Below are 18303 nucleotides of genomic sequence, written 5' to 3' on the forward strand. Positions count from 1 at the left end.
TCATTTTCCAGCCACTCCTCCCCAGTTGCAGCCAAATCAGTGTTGCCAAAATCATCCTGTGCTTTTACATTCACATTCGCCAAACCATCCTCCCTCATGTAGGAGCTTATCCAGTCGTCCTCCTCGCACTCTATCACTCCTGATAGTCTCTCAAGGAAAAAGATGCTACGGCCCATGGATTCCCAATGTTCCTCAAGCTCATTCGGCTCCAACATCCTCACAATTGGAAATTTCCTGATTGCATTGTTCCCACCATGTGACATATAGTAATTCTGAGAAAGGGGAACCATCAAATCATGGGCCACATTGTCTAGAGCAGCGTCAATTTCACCTAGAAAATTATGCTTCAAGAGGATTTGACAGCTCTTTTTCGCCTTCCCCTTCTTGACTCCACCATATGATAGCAATGCCAAAAACATCGTTGTTGTTGGCATTGTGTTGTTATTGATGTCAACTGGTATGGGAGATTGATGAGCAGTGTTGTCATTGATGCATACTAGAAATGGTGTCATTGATGTCAACCGGTGTAGAAGGGCTACTAGTATAAGAAATGTATGTGCTGCACTGTCATGGATGCATACAGAATGAGATATCCTTAATATTACCTTGTGTTGTAGTGCATTGGTAAGGTAAGATAAGGGAGAGAATGTCATTCAGCAGAATGACCTTTGGAGTCACCGGTATACAAGTCGGGGTTTTGACTTGTGTGAAAAAGATGGGCAGGTTACCAGTATAGTCTGTCACAGGTAAGGAAAGCATGTCAACTGGTAAGTGATTTGTTGACATGGAGAAGACAAATCAACCAAGTGAGTGGTTGTCAACCGGCAAGCTTATGACCAGTGTACAAGCTTGAGCTGTTGTTTGTGATGAAGAGGCAGAATGTTACCTAAATCACATCAGCACAGGAGGACTCCCAGGATGTAGAACAACAGGACTCCCACCAGATAGAGATGCAGTCACTAAGTGACGAGTGATGGGTTTGTCACTTTGACAAACTGGCTGAGATGATGTCCGGTTTGATGATGAAGAAGGCAGAGTGGAGCAGCTACAGATAGAGAGTGCAACTGGTATGTAGATGCCTTAGATGGTATCAGTTGAAGATTGATGACATGGTGTCATCAGGATGGCTACCGGTGAGAATGAGAACCGGTAAGGAAGCAAAGAGGCTAAGTGATGTGCTCCTACCTGATGAGAATGAGCATGCTATGGATAGGCATGTCTGGCGACCGGTTAAGGTGTTCCACTGGCAGATCAACAAAGTGCAGACATGATGGTTAACCGGTAAAGTGTGAGATACCGGCAGGGTTAGTAAATCGACAGAAAAGAAGGACCGGTTGTTTGTTGATTTTCGGTGACCGAGTCTAGCCGACACAAAGATCGTTGCTGAAGTGGATACCGACAAAGGATGCCACGTGGAGTTGAAGTGGCAAGCTCGCAGAGGTCGATGAAGTGTCGTGTCGGTGAGGTAGCTGGCGGTTGGTCGACATTAAATGTTGACTACGAGGCTCGAGGAAGAAAAGCATAGGATTGCGGCTCGAGATGAAGAAAACAACAGAATTCCAGAAAGGACCAATCCTGCAGATCAAAGCAAATTGAAGGAGCAGTTTGGTGAGTGGATCAAGGAAGGACGATCCAATCTTTGTGCTCACTTGTCAAAGGAAACAACTGAGATATTTATGGCATTTGATAGATGCAGGTCAATATACAGGGTCGTGTTTGCTAAACATAACAAACGTGTATTGGAAGGCATGTTAATGGCGGTGATGTGTAGATAGTTGTCTTGGAGCTCAGATCGAATGAGATCTGATTGGATTCGATGTGCCTTGTGATCAGTGGAAGAAACCCTAAGGCGCCAGGTTTGAATGTTGCTTTTGGCGGGAAAGTCTGAATACAAATATGCGGGCCAAAGATAGATTTTATGATGACTCAGAGAGAGAGAGATGTTGCCAAGTGATGCAGAGGGCCGAATAGAGAAATAGATGAAGTGTGATAGTTGCAGAGGATCATAGAGATCGAGCAGCAGGGAGACAACCGGTAATAGGATTTGGCGAAGGTTTAACTGGTGAGGTTAAAGCAACCAACAGGCTGTTGAAGGAGAGAGTGTTGTTGCTGCATGTGAGAGCAAATCAGTCAAGTACTCAATGAGTATCAGAAGAGAGACTGAGTGTGAGAGAGATTAGGGTTGAAGAGTTCAACCAGCAACAGTGAGATAACCGGCGGTGACCAATGTCTACCACATAAGGGTAAACGATTAAATGCAGAAAGTAAATGCACAAAACATAATTGAAATATATTAAAGAACCAGTTTCTGTATTAATTCAATAGTCCATGTACAGTAAGTGCTTATAACATTACACCCAGATATGTCTATGATGATGCTACTTCGAAGGAAAGGTATGCAATATATAATACCCGAAGGGGTGTGACCAACCGTCGCGTCCAACTGCCCTTCGGGATGACTAACTAACTGCCGAAACTCATAATTACCGACGACAACATAACATAATAAAACAACATGACAAAATGATTATTCTCGGCAACATCATCCCCCCCAAGAAAAGTAGTCTCCGTACGACTTAATACAAAATAGAGATGACATTAAAAAGAACCGAGGTAGAGAACTACAGGAATTGCTGATGCCAGTCGAGCCCGGTTGGTGCAGGAGCACCCATGGTGTAAGACAAATATATGGTCAAAGTCATCATTTGAAATATAATTAATATTTGAAGGTCATTTATAATGTATTTGAATCCATTTGGAATGATTTGTAAGGCTTGGAAGCCTAAAAATGTAAGCAAGTCTTGATTATGTCCTAGTTGTCCATATAGGCCCTTATAGGTCAAGATGGTCAAAATTGTATAAAAGGCCATGATAAGGCTGTCAAGTATACAATTTGGAGAGTCATTAGGAAAAAGTGTCAAAGTTGCAAGAAAATTGCAAAAGTGCAACATTTGCAAAAATGTAAAAGTGCAAAAATTGCACATAAAGTTGTAAAAGAGAAGATGAAGGGTCATAAAGGTAGTTGGATGGTTTATAACTACCAAAGAGTCTATAAATATGTTGTATTGGTCGAACCAAATCATTATTGGAAGAATAGAGAAGAAAGGAGAACATTTTGGATATATTTTGGTGCATTCTACTATTGTTATTTTAGTTGGCTTTCCAGTTTTTGTGTTGGTTACAGGCCTTGTACAACCATGTATGGCCTGGAAACCTTTGTATATGTATAATGGATAGTTAGATATGTTAATTACCTTTCTTTTCCTTTTGGTTTGGAGTGATTATGCTTAGAAATGAAGAATATATGGAAGTTTTGGTGAAAGTTGTTAATTGCAGATTTGATACTTCCTGAGAATAGTCACATTGCAGCGTATGGTATGAACTCATATGATATTATTAAGACCTCTAAATAGACTTATTGGAAAGATATGTGAATCATCTTTCTTTTCCCTTTGGTTTGAGGCGTTTTTGTTTATATTTGTGGAAGTTATGAAGATTTTGGTGAAAACTGGTTTTAAACTGTCTTAAATGGAGTTGTTGGGAAGGGTTTGTACTTATTTTGTGATTTCACCATTGGAAAAATTAATGACTTGCATATTATGAAAGTAGACTCAGAGGGCTTTCATTTGAGTATGGTATTGTTTTAGTTTGGTTAAGTATTTGCTGTGAAATATGATGCCCTAGCAGGCAACAAGCATACATTTTCCAGATTTATGACAGTCAAAATTGGTCTCGGTGCAGAGATGGTAACTTTTTATTGCACCGTTGGATCTTTATGAATTTTGGATATGTTGTTTATAATACAATTATTCAGGGTCTGACTGAAGGGATTGAGATTTTTAGTTCTTGTTAAAAAGTTATAGACCTTTGTGTATAGGTCTATCCAAAGGGGCAACAAGTTGGCAAGTTTGATACCTAGATTAAGTTTTCTTGATTGATTGATTGTTGAAGAATGATGAAATATGCCTCTAATGAATTGTTATCATGATTAAAATATGGATGGATCAACATGATCCTAGAGTTGTGATTGGTTTTTCCAAGATGCTCTGCATCACCGGTACTCATACACCTGTTGCGTCCTCACTTGAAAACCCTTTTCTGCTACCATCTGATGCTCAAGTGCGGATGTCACCATTATTGCTTCCGCAAGGAGTTCTTTTTTCCCTTGACATCACAGTCCCCCTGTACCTAAACCAAACTTGTTTGCAAAACACGTTTTTCAGTCTCAGCCTCCACTAGTGCTACTCAAATGATACTCTCCCTAGCCAATTTGTCCTCGATAGCCACCTGTGCTACCCTCTTGGCATCCAACTTCTGGGTATGTTGAGATAAATCTCACGCTACTACTGCCTCCAACTTGGTGGTCAGCTCCTCCTGAGCCCTTTGTGCATCCACCAAGGCAACCTCACGTCTAGCCTAGACATACTCCAAGTTCCTCAAGTGTACCATTCATGCCTGGAAGTGGCCACAACCTTTTGGCACAAAGGCTAGGAGACGCCTCAAATCCTCCATCACACTCCCCAAAGGCTGATAATTGAACTGAATAACTCTCTGGTGTTGTACGACTTTGCGTTCTTGCAATGCCTTCCCTCAAACTCTGTTTGTTCGCAACCTCCAAATCCGCCTCCCTCTATGGCTTATGGCTTCCCCACCAATGCTTAGCTTCAGGTTTCTTTCTCACAGTACAAAACAACCCCAACACTTACCGTGACTGCTCTGATGCCTTCGCCCAACTCAAAAGTGTATTGTAGCTCAAAAATAAACTGGGGGTTTGGGGGTAGTGCCCCCAATAGGGTCTGGGGCAGCACGCTAGCCGGATCGAGGGGCAGCGCCCCTCGCGCGGTGCAGAGCCCCCATTGCCAACACCAATTTAACACCTTTAGAACCACATGGAAGTCCATGGCGCACATCATTTTTGTGATATTTTAAGATGCCAAAAACCTGCTTCTCCACTCTAATTTTTCAGTGTCCTGGCTCTAGACTCATTGAATGATTTTAAATCTGGTCGTCGTTTTTTTTCACGTGCCATCACCACCGTTTATCTTATCCCTGTCGTGTTGTGGTATTTTGTCTTTCACCCTATGTTAAACCACCACCGCCATGCTCCTTCAGGCCTATGGACTGTAATGTCTCGAGCCCGTACAAAGGTTATAAGTCGTACGATGGAGTGGTCTGTCGTATGGTGGCTAAGTCGTACCACGATTGGGGTCACCTGAAGCTTGGTGTCGTACGGTGTCTGGGAAGGTCGTACGGTGGATGTTGTTTTGGCCGTACAGGTGTACGGTAGTGGCTGTACGATAGGTGAACACCCTTCGAGTTTGGTGACCTCCGTCAACGGTGGTCCACCGTACGGTGTCCCACCGCACAACGGTGTCCCACTGCACGGTGGTTCCACCACCACTTTTTTTTTCAAATTTTTTATTTTAATTTTTTATTTTTTCCTAGTCTAATTGTCGACTCTTTGGCTCGGGTCCCATGCCTCTGGGATCGCCCTTCATCCTTCTCGGTTTGCCTCGCCCGAGAGTCTCTCGCTTTGGTCCCGTGCCTCTCAAGTCACCTGCCTGGCCTCTCGAGTACCCTTCCATCCTCTCGGGTCCCTCTTCGGACTCTCAGGTGTCCTTCTGGCCTCTCGGGTCCCCTGCGCGCTTCTCGTGGTAGGGTTTCAATTTGGACCCGTTGATGGCAAGTCTATTTTCAATGGCCATTCGAAGACCTGGAACCATAAATTCTACAGGAACCACGGTCTCCTTCCCGTACATAAGAAGAAGAAGAATATTAAAGATTTTGAAGGCTGCGGCCTTCCACACAGGGTTCCAATCATTTCCGACATGAATGATCTTGGGATTATCTACGTCACCGAGGTTTGGGGTGTCTCCCTTCCGATATTATCTGTATTCTAGCAGGTACACCTCCTTTGTTATTTGCTCTGGTTCCTCTACTTCGATTTTGTAGCTTTGGAACATTTCGTAATCCTCCATCTGCTAGTGGAAGAGCCCGTTCAATGACCTCGTCTCATCCTCAGAGCACTCTCCTAGTTTGAGAATCCCTTCGTCGTTGGGCTCCTTGAAACCCCATCCTTCGTCCCTCAGGTCGCCTTCTCCTTCACCCTCTGATTGTGAAGATGATGCCAGTTCCTCACTAACCAACTGCGTCCCAAGGTCTATGATAAACTTCCTTCTTCCATTCTCCATAGATAGAGTGTTCTTCTTCCAGTTGTGGGTGGCCTTGGCTACCACTAGCCACCCCCTCCCTAAGATCGCATCATACCCTTTTTTCTTTAGTGGGATTACCATGGAGTCCAATATGAAGGGTTGCGTCCCGATGGTAACTTGCTGGCCCATCAGTGTCCCGATGGGTTTGATTCCATGCTGATCTACTCCCAGTAGATTGAATGTAGATGGTCACAACGTTAGCTTCCCCAGCTTCCGCCAGGTTTCTTCTGGAAGAACATTCACTCCTGATCCACCATCGACAATGGTATCGGTTAGAATGGTGCCAAGGATACCCATCTCCACAATGGCTGGGTTCCTTCCAGTGTTAACTGCCAGTAGCATGGGGTCTATTGCACACCCCCCAGGAACATCCGTGCGGTGGTTGGTATTGGTGCATGGTTGGGAGAGATTATTCAACAACGCCATTCGTAATTGAGGCATCGTCTGGAGGAGGTTGTGTACCTTCACAGGCACCTCCAGTTTTAAAATTTGATTAGTATAGCCTCCTCCACCTCTAGTCGGCTGGAAGTACCCGTTGTACCCTTCGCCTTCGCCCCCTCTCATATCTCTTTCTCAATTTCTTCTCATGCTTCCCATACCCTTCGCTTCTCCGTCTCCGGGTCTGGGCACATTGCTTGTCTGGCTTGGGCACGAGTTATGGCCAGCACTTCCTCTTCTTTGGTTTCCTCGATATTGAGCAAGTTGACGCCAGACTTCGGGCAAGTGGCGTCTTCGTGGTCTCTCGGTCCGCACCATTTGCACAAATATTGTGTGGCCTCTCCCTTCGGGCAGTCTCAGGCGAAGTGCCCCCACTGGCTGCACTCTCTACATTGTATCATTGGTCGGCCTTTGGAGTCGTATTGGATTCAACTCCTTGTATTGTTATTGTTGTTTTGTCCTCCCCACAGGTTATCTCGACAGCCTCACGATGTTGCATTGTTGTTAGCCTGGGAACTGTCGGTACCGCCCGATGTAGTTGGTTGTTCCTGCGTAAGCAATACTTGTTGGTTTCTTGTTTTCATGTTGTAGGGGCATTCCCTGGTGGGATGCCCCATCAACTGACATTTATCACAATAGGCTTTCTTTGGGCAGGAGCCTTTCGTGTGGCCGTCCGTCTTACAATCCGTGCTCCAAAGCTCCCCTTCGTCAGTCTTGCTTGGACCTCCCTTCATAACCTTCAGCTCTTTCATCATCCTCAGCATGTTCTTCTGCAAGGCTTACACCTTTTTGCCGAACTCGCCATTGCTGCTGCTTCCCTCGGAAGAGTCATCATCCTTGGACGAGCTATCCTTCTTCTTTTTCTTCTTGGATGTCTTGGTCTCACTCTCGAGATCCATCGCTCTATTATATGCATCGTCGTACGAGGTTGGTGGAACAATTTTCATCTTCTTCTGAAGGGAGCGTTTCAGTCCCTCCATGAACCATCTCTTTTTCAAACCATCCACTGGTTGACTCTCCTTTTTCCCCAACAGTTCCTTTAGTCGCCGACTATAGGCTTGAACTGTCTCGTTCTTGTTTTGCTTTGTGCCATAGATTTCAGCTACTATTTCATTGTCGTCTCTGAGGAGGCGAAACTCTATCTCGAACTCCTTCTTTAGGTTGGGCCATGTGCCGACTTTGGTCTTATCCGTATCGGAGTACAAGTCAATGGCCACTCCCCTTAAGGTTGCTGGAAATTGTGTTACCCATTCGTCCTGGTCGGTAACACTGTTCGCTGACCATATGGTTTCACAAGTGCGGCAATGGCGAACGAGATCTTCCTTCCCGTCATCATTGAACTTCGACAACTTCTGCTTACTTGCCATCCCACCGCTGGGTCTCGCTCCTCTGGTGCCTTGTGTGCTTGTACCTGGTGATCCTCCACCTTCGCCTCTTGCACTTGACCCTCCACTCATGGGTCCTTCGAAGAAGGTTGTTGACCCCGAACCAAACAAATTGTCTCTCATACGGTACCCTTGAGCTCCCTCGGCATTGTCGGTCGTACCGTCACCTTCGGTCGTCTCCCTTCGGTTGTCCTCCAAAATGGACAAGTTCTTTAGTAGTCTCTGGTAGTGTCGATCAGGTTTAAACTTCGCCTTGTTTGTTCCACCAACTCTTCACGACTTCTTACCCTACGGTGGTATTCTGGCGAACTATAGAGTTCTCCTTCGGCACCCTCCGTGAGTCCTAAGTTCCCTTCGGGAAACCCTATGACAGTGTAGAGAGTGTAATTCTCTCTATCTATCTCTGCCTCCACAACCTCCTTGACACCTCCTGGGTTCCCTTCGAGAAACCCCTCAGTCGGTCGTCCCTTGGCAAGCTGCCTTAGCCTACGCCTTCATTCTATTTGTTGTCTGAGATTCAACGCTCTTTGTGCCACTTCGCATTCATCGCTTTGTATCTTTTTATTTTTGTCCTTATTTAGTATATTGGGGATAAATCACTTCCATACATAGCAAGCACACACCATGTACACACAATTTTTTTTTTTTTTTTTTTTTCCCTTTCAGCCACAGTTTATGTCAACATTGTGTCGGGATTATTACAGGGTTCAATTTCCCCTTCGCCTCTTGCCATCATGCTCTGCGTCCCAGCGACAACTGTTTTCTTCGTACCATCGGAGGACCTGTTGGCATCGCTCCTCACGGGCAATCTCCTCCATGCGGGTTCGTTGTGCCAGTGATGCCTGTGCAAGCAACCGGGGGAGGTGGTTCATCAACCGATTCGCTGCGGGGCTAACTTCCAGTGCGGTCTACATGACACTTGTTGGGACTTCAGCCTTTGTGGTCTCTCTTCGGACGTAGGTCTCGATGGCCTCTTGAAGCAGGATTGAGAATTCCCTCGTTGCAGTGTCCTCTTCGTCGTAGAGTTCCGTTTGTGCATCGTCGGCCTCTGGGTTAATCTCACTGATGGTTAGGCCCATCTTGTCTGTACGCCATCTACTCCTTCCTTTCCTGAGTATGTCTAGGCAACGACGCCAAATGTTTGCCACATACGGGTAAACGATTAAATGTAGAAAGTAAATGCACATAACATAATTGAAATATATTAAAGAACCAGTTTCTGTATTAATTCAACAATCCATGTACATCAAGTGCTTATAACATTACACCCAAATACGACTATGATGATGCTACTTCGAAGGAAAGGTATGCAATATATAATACCCGAAGGGGTGCGACCAACCATCATGTCCAACTGCCCTTTGGGATGACTATCTAACTACTGAAACTCATAATTACCAATGACAACATAACATAATACGATAACATGACATAATGATTATTCCCGGCAACAACCAAACCGGTAGAGAAGAGTTGCAAAAGAGTGCAGAGTAGGCAAGAAGGAACATACAAAAGATAGAACCGGTGGAGAGCAACAGAGCACTTGAGAGAAGAAACAACTAGTAGAGAGAATCGGTAGAGAAGGAGAAGAGGTTGAACCGATAAGGTTGCAGCAGGAGATAAGGTTGCAGTAGTGAGAGGGTGAGAGAGAGAGAACCAACAGTGAATTGGATAGAAGATCCGGTAGAGAGATTTGAAGAAGAGTTACAAAATCCATTTTTAACAAGGCTATTAACTTGTAAATGATTATGTTTTGTATTCACCGAGTTGGAGCTCGGTGCAGGGGTTGTAGCTCCTTGGGTTGGTGTCCTAAATCAGGGGTTGGTGCTCCTTGGGTTGGTGCCCTAAACTCAGGGGTTGGTGCCCTGAGTTGCCGTAAACTTAGGGGTTGGTGCCCTAAACATTGTAATTAGAGATTCATTGTGAGGCTGGATTGGATCAGTAGACTCCAACATTTCTTGCCGAGGTTTTTCTCATCTTGGGTTTTCCTCGTACATGCTAGTGTAATGTGATGTCCCTTTATGTGTGAATGCATTTGTGATTAGTCTCCCACTAATCGGTAAGTCTGCATTGAGTTAGATCTGATAACCGGTATACACACATAGGATAGTTAAAGGGAAAAGATTGAGAACCACTGATTCACCCCCCTCTCAGTGGCACATTATGTCTAATAATTGGTATCAGATCCTAGGTTCCCAGTCAGATGAGCTTTCTCCAGCTTGGGTAGATTCTAGCTTAAGGACACAATGGTCTGTTTAGAGTCAATCCCAACTCCGGTGTTTAATGGGTCTAACTATTCCATTTGGAGTTATAGAATGGAAGTTCTCTTATCCTCTCTAGGGTATGATGTCTAGATGTCGGTTGTAAATGGTCTCCCTAGTCATGTCAGTCCTCCCACCAGTCCTGAAACAGAAAGAAAATGCAGGTGCAATGATGTAGCAATGAAGGCTATATTCTGTGGGCTCTCAGATGATATTTCCTCACAGGTGGACAGATGTAAATCAGCAAAGAGCCTATGGGAGAGATTAAAGAAGCTCTATGGAAATGAGCCTACAACCGTAGGGTCAGTTTGTGAGAACATGAATAATAGTGCAACATCTTTATGTGTAAGTGTTGAAGGCAGATCTGTCAGCAGCTGCAACAGTGATGATGAGGAAACTCATCTCTTCATGGCACAAGAAACATAAAGTGAAGTGCACACATCATAAGGTGACAAGGCAGACAGATCCCATAGGCATGATGTGTTTGGCAGTGATGAAGAAGATGAAAGAGAATATGAAGCAAAGGTAGATTTTGAAGGAGAACTAGTATGTGCTCTTGATGAACTCAGTAGAGTTAGAAATGAATACAAAATGTTCAAGCATGTTGCTATTATAGAACAAAACCGGTTGGTCAATGGTCTTCAAGAGTTAGAGTTATTGCTAATCTGAAAGCACAAGTGGATGATGCTAAAAAGGTGATTGTGGAATCCAAATTGGATTTGAATACGAAGAAATGTAGGTGTGAAGATTTAGCATCAGAACTAGAAGCCAAAGACAAAGAATGTCAGAGGCTAAATGATGAGGCTGAAAATCTCAAGAGAGACCTTGAGAAATATCAAGAAGAGCTCAAGGTAAGAATCCGGTTTAATGACAGTGGTGATGCCTTGGACAAGATGTTGAAGAAGCAAAAACACTCCAAGGATACCAGAGGTTTAGGTTGTGGTGCCGGTGAATGCTCCACCAACAAGGATGTCTCCCAAAAGGACATTCAGTTTGTCTCCTCAAATGGAGATAACAAAGGACATACCTTCACTATCAAGAATGCTCCAAGGAAGAAGGTTGACCTAACTACAACCGGTGAAGACATGACGAGGATAAAGACCGATGCAACAAGGAGGAACACTACAAATCTCAAAGGGAAAGGGAAGCTAGGAGAAGATAGCTTCACCAGAGGAAAGAAAACAAGAAGGAAGCCTAGAAGACCTCCTCCTAGTAGAAGATAAGGAAATGCTACTGCCCACAAGACAAAGCATGTATGGGAAAAGGAGAGAATGGATGGAAGAGTTGCAAAGTGTGGACAATCCAAGATTCATCCCTAGAGAAGCAGAAATGGAGATACTAAACCGGTAAGATCTCCTCAAGCATGGCAAAACAAATTTGTAAGTTATGTGCCCCCTCTCTCTGGTTACTGTTTTGCATGCAAAGAATACGGCCATAGGGTAGATGAATGCAAAATGAAGTCTAGGAGTAGACAGTATGTTCTTCCTAGAAACAACAATGTCATCTGTTGGAGGTGTAATGGCTTTGGCCATAAAATTCATAACTGTAGAAGGATGAACTTTCAGTCACATGACTACCGGTGTAGTAGCTATGCTCAACATAGAAATGGATATAGAGCATATGAGAGACAAAATGATGCATGGAACAAAATTAGAAGAGGTTTTGTTCATATAAGATCAAGTGGTCCACCGGTTCCGGTAGCTAATACAATGGGATGACCAGAAGAAGATGGTCTAATCGACATGTTAAAAGGTTCCCCAATCATGAGATTGGCATGGATGCTATGTGCTACTATAGCACTACTTCTGGCTATGCAGCAGAGTCCGGAAATGAAAGGACCCACCAACAGAAGAAGGAAAGACCTGCTCACAAGACTGAAAATGGGATGAAGAATGAGACCAAGCAGGAATGGAGGAAGAAGCAAGAGGATGCAACCGTGGACCGGCACAGTGAATTCAATGCAGAGGTAATATCTCCTAATACTTAAAGGAGATGCATGACCTTAGGGGGAGTCACACATTGACCACATTATTCACCCCTTAGTGGAAGAGGACATATTGAAGAACAAGGTGCTGCCGGTATGAAGGATGGAATTGAGAAGATAAGTGTGTGTAGTGGCTGCCTTGGATACACACCTACAGATCAAAGTTGGATCACTACTGCATGTGTCAATGGATGGAGATTAACAATTGAAATCAGATACATAGTGACACAAAATGTCAAGAGTCACGGGAAGGTGCTCCGATAGTGATGATGGACCGGTACAGGAAACCGGTATGTGCATGATGTTACCGACATGAATTCTAACAGGTACTTGAAAGTTATGTAAGACAATGAGGTTGGAGATCATTGCATTAGCCCCGATAACATGGAATGGGAAGTTATGTCTCAGGTGGTATTGATGAAGACCTGAATGACATATGTTGGCCCGGATGTTGATCATGCAGGCATACATGTTTTTGGGCTAATTGGTTTGTTTCATGGCATGTTGATGACATTGTATGGCATTGTGTACATCCAAGATCATGCCATAGGTTGTGGGGGATATAATAGAATTGAAAGATCATTAGATGATCACATACGCACAACTCAACCGGTATATAGTGAAGTTTGGAGGTCTGGTTCTGGACCTTAGATGTATGACTCAGGGGGAGTTGACAACCATGTTTTCTGATGTGTATCAGACTTGCTGGACACAAAGGGTGTGCAAGTGTTTATGGCTGTACCGATATGTTTGGTTTTGGAGGTATTCAGTTTTGTGAGATATTTCAATGCTTGTTCAATTGAAATCACAACTGGATCACCAGGAGTGTTGTCTAAAAAGGGGAGAGTTTCCTGCACAGGAGAACATACAGTTGGTATCGGAGAAGATACAATTGGTATCAGTGTCAGCTTCAACACTTGATATCAGCTAGTTGGGGTAAAAATAACTTCTACATATCAAAGGGGAGATGATGCAGTCTGATCGGTAGGTAGGTTTTGTTCACTAACACATGTGCCTTCAATTGGTCTTAGACTTGTATATGCAAAGGCTTCTGGTTTGTATATACACTTTGTGGTTGAGCAATTGGTGTTAGTTGATAGTTGAGTTCTCCATCTCAAGAGCTGTAACTTAAGAATTTGTACCAATTGGTATCAAAAGGGGAGATGCATCTGGTAAAGAGAAAAAGGGGAGAAATATCTAACAGTAACTGGTAAATACAAGGAGGTGAGAGACACTGATAGTGCCCTTTGCCATTGTTGTCAAAGGGGGAGAAATATTTTGTAGTATGTCGGATACTACATGTGTTGACATCAATGCCAAAGGGGGAGATTGTTGGTATTGTGTTGTCATTGATGTCAACCGGTATGGGAGATTGATGAGCAGTGTTGTCATTGATACATACCGGAAACAGTGTCATCGATGTCAACCAGTGTAGAAGGGCTACTAGTATAAGAGATGCATGTGCTGCACTGTCATGGATGCATACAGAATGAGATATTCTTAATATCACCTTGTGTTGTAGTGCACCGGTAAGGTAAGATAAGGGAGAGAATGTCATTCAACAGAATGACCTTTGGAGTCACCGGTATACAAGTCAGGGTTTTGACTTGTGTGAAAGAGATGCGCAGGTTACCAGTACAGTTTATCACCGGTAAGGAAAGCATGTCAACTGGTAAGTGATGTGTTGACATGGAGAAGAAAAATCAACCAAGTGAGTGGTTGTCAACTGGCAATCTTATGACCAGTGTACAAGCTTGAGCTGTTGTTTGTGATGAAGAGACAGAATGTTACCTAAATCACATCAGCACAAGAGGAGGACTCCCAGGATGCAGAACAACAGGACTCCCAACGGATAGAGATGCAGTCACTAAGTGACGAGTGATGGGTTTGTCACTTTGACAAACTGGTTGAGATGATGTCCGGTTTGATGATGAAGAAGGCAGAGTGGAGCAGCTACATATAGAGAGTGCAATTGGTATGTAGATGCCTTAGATGGTATCAGTTGAAGGTTGATGACATGGTGTCATCAGGATGGCTACTGGTGAGCATGAGAACCGGTAAGGAAGCAAAGAGGCTAAGTGATGTGCTCCTACCTGATGAGAATGGGCATGCTATGGATAGGTATGTCTGGCGACCGATTAAGGTGTTCCACCGACAGATCAACAAAGTGCAGACATGATGGTTAACCAGTAAAGTGTGAGATACCGGTAGGGTTAGTAAACTGGCAGAAAAGAAGGACCGGTTGTGTGTTGATTGTCGGTGACCAAGTCTAGCCAACACAGAGATCTTTGCTGAAGTGGATACCAACAAAGGATGCCACGTGGAGTTGAAGTGGCAAGCTCGTAGAGGTCAATGAAGTGTCATGTTGGTGAGGTAGCTGGTGGTTGATCGACATTAAATGTTGAGTGCGAGGCTTGAGGAAGAAAAACAAAGGATTGCGGGTCGAGATGAAGAAAACAACAGAAATCTAGAAAGGACTGATCCTATAGATCGAAGCAGATTGAAGGAGCAGTTCGCTGAGTGGATCAAGGAAGGACGATCCGATCTTTGTGCTCACTTGTTAAAGGAAACAACTGAGATATTTATGGCATTTGACAGATGCAGGTCGATATATAGGGTCGTGTTTGCTAAACATAGCAAACATGTATTGGAAGGCACGTTAATGGGGGTGATGTGCAAATAGTTGTCTTGAAGCTCAGATCGAATGAGATCTGATTGGATTCGATGTGCCTCATGATCAGTGGAAGAAACCCTAAGGTGCTAGGTTTGAATGTTGCTTTTGGGGGAAGGTTTGAATACAAATATGCGGGCCAAAGACAGATTTTATGATGCCTCAGAGAGAGAGAGATGCTGCCAAGTGATGCAAAGGGCCAAATAGAGAAATAGATGAAGTGTGATATGTACAGAGGATCATAAAGATCCAGCAACAGGGAGACAATCGGTAATAGGTTTTGGCGAAGGCTTAACTGGTGAGGTTAAAGCATCCGACAGGCTGCTGAAGGAGATAGTGTTGTTGCTGCATGCGAGAGCAAATCAGTCAAGTACTCAACGAGTATCAAAAGAGAGACTGAGTGTGAGAGAGATTAGGGTTGAAGAGTTCAACCAACAACAGTGAGATAACCGGTGTTGACCAAACCAGTAGAGAAGAGTTGCAAAAGAGTACAGAGTAGGCAAGAAGGAACTGACAAAAGATAGAACCGATGGAGAGCAACAAAGTAGTTGAGAGAAGAGACAACCAACAAAGAGAACCGACAGAGAGAGAGAACCGGTAGAGAAGGAGAAGATGTTGAACCGATAAGGTTACAACAGGAGATAAGGTTGCAGCAGTGAGAGGGTGAGAGAGAGAGAACCGACAGTGAATTGAATAGAAGATCCAATAGAGAGATTTGAAGAAGAGTTACAAAATCCATTTGTAACAAAGCTATCAACTTGTAAATGATTATGTTTTGTATTCATTGAGTTGGAGCTTGGTGCAGGGGTTGTAGCTCCTTGGGTTGGTGCCCTAAATCAGGGGTTGGTGCCCTAAAATCAGGGGTTGGTGCCCTAAACATTGTAATTAGAGATTCGTTGTGAGGCTGGATTGGAGCAGTAGACTCCAACAACATTTCTCATCGAGGTTTTTCCCATCTTGGGTTTTCCTCGTACATGTTGGTGTAATGTGATGTCCCTTTATGTGTGAATGCATTTTTGATTAGTCTCCCCACTAACCGATAAGTTTGCATTGAGTCAGATTTGATAACCAGTATACACACATAGTATAGTTAAAGGGAAAAGATTGAGAACCATTGATTCACCCCCCTCTCAGTGGTACATTGTGTCTAACAGTTGTAATATCTGTGTTTACTTTGTATTTGTGAAATGCCCTAAAAAATTATTTTCCCAATACTGACTTCATTGCTTGTAAAACTAGCGGGTGTCTAGATGCCATAATCATGACCACTCTCATATGCTATTTCTCCTAGGAATGCCATTTGTCTTTTGGTTGATTTAAGTAGCAAAGGCTTGTCCATGACTCTTTTTAGAGTCAATCTTCATAGTTTTGGAGAATAGCAGAATGCATTTTCAAATGCCGAGATAGCCTTAAATAAACCCTCCACATCTATTTTAATCATGAGATTAACATACCTTTTGGGGCCAGAAATTCGCTGAATCTTATTGCATTAACTCCACATACCTTATATTGATTGTGAATATGGATGACGTTTTTGTCAATTATAATATTGGTGGTAAGTAACAATATCGCCACATTCAATACGATCATTAATTGGCAATCATCCTTCCTTCTACATGGCATACATGAAAAGCCTCCCAAAAGTGGGCATGTGTGATATGGCTCTCTTGCCAAAGAGAGAGTGTTATGATTCATATATTAAAGTACTTGATATTAGTTGCCCAACACCCAATCCACATGTGCGATCTACCGCTGCCAACTAGCCATGCGTCCTATGCCAAATCATCATCTCGCATTGTCCTCTGAAGCTCTTTTTGCCAATTCATCCGCCAACCTAGTTCCTTCCCTATACACATGATTGATCTTGAATTCTTTTAGGCTATCAATCAACTTCTTGATTGGAGCAAGCCACCTACTTAATTTCCAATTAGGTGTATGATTTTGTCTAATGGCATTGATGGTAATAAGGGAATCCCCTTCCAAGTGAATTTTTTCAGCTCCAATTTTCTTACCTAGCTCTAGTCCTCTAATAAGAGCAACTTTGAATTCTGTTATGTTGTTAGTCATATCGCCTATGAATTTAGATGATTCTACAATGACTTCTCCAAATTTGTTTTAAGCCACACACCCAATTCCACTAGGCCCTAGATTGCTTTTGGAGGTGCCATTGAAGTTAATTTTGACCCAATTTGCCTCCTAGGCACACCACTAGACACTCTTCCAATGAGCTAAGATTTGTTTAGACTTGTTATTTCCCAAAAGTGGTGGAATGATCAATCCCTCGAACAAATTGAATCATCTCCTCATCCCAATTTGAGTAGGTATTTCGTTTTAAGGATTTATTTCTAGCAACCAAATTTGCCAACTCAACAATTAGAGTCTCCATTTTCTTTATTAGGTTCTCTCTTGGCATCGATTGTTCCTTGAAGATCCTTTTGTTGCGTTCCTTCCATAATTCCCAAGTCACTAAAGATGGTATTACCTACCACAGGCTACCAAATAAATCTCTTTTTGTGCCATTTTGGCCACATGCCAAACCAATCCTTCAATTTTTGTAGTAGTGGGCTCTCCAAATTAAGTTTGGTAGTGAAATGTTTCCAACAAGTTTCTGCATAGGCATAGTTAAGAAGAAGGTGATTTGTAATTTCATCATTACTTTTACACAAAGGGCATCTATCCGGACTAGGTATGCTTAACTTAGCCAATCTATCTTGAGTGGGAATCCTATTTTGTATGGCCATCCATGAGGATACTCTAGCTTTGGGTAGGCATTGCTTGCCCCATAAGAGGTTTGTTGGCCATTGATTATCATCCATCATAGCCTCCCCCAATTTATACCTGATTTTAACCTTGTATTCCCCATCTGGTGAAGCACACTATCTGATCACATCATCTTGCTCTGAGATGGAGAGGCTTCTATTTTTTAGAATTTTTGTTGGACTCTTTTTTATCCTGGGGGGCATTTAAATCGTTGAATGACTTCCATTCCCATTTGGGGATGTTGTTGACCATGGAAATGGTCCCATAGTTGCAGACCTTGCTCCCCCATGCATTGACAATCTCCCTCTTGATATCCATCAAATGTTGCAAATTTCATAGCTCTAGGTGCCCATCCCAAGAGTCCTCCCAGAAGGAGGCCCTTTGACCATTTTTTATTTCCTAGGTGATATGCTTAGTGATAATGTTTCTACTCTTAATAATGAAGTTCCAAATAGAAGAGCCTCTCAGAGGGTTCCTTGTGGTAAGAATTTTGATTGGGTCATTAGTGTCAGGATATTTCCTCCTTAGGATCTGGACCCATTTTTTATTTCCCTGATATATGTTCCACACTAATTTCGCTCCCATAGCATTA

Source organism: Cryptomeria japonica, chromosome 6, assembly GCF_030272615.1.
Source record: "Cryptomeria japonica chromosome 6, Sugi_1.0, whole genome shotgun sequence".
Classification (NCBI taxonomy): Eukaryota; Viridiplantae; Streptophyta; class Pinopsida; order Cupressales; family Cupressaceae; genus Cryptomeria; species Cryptomeria japonica.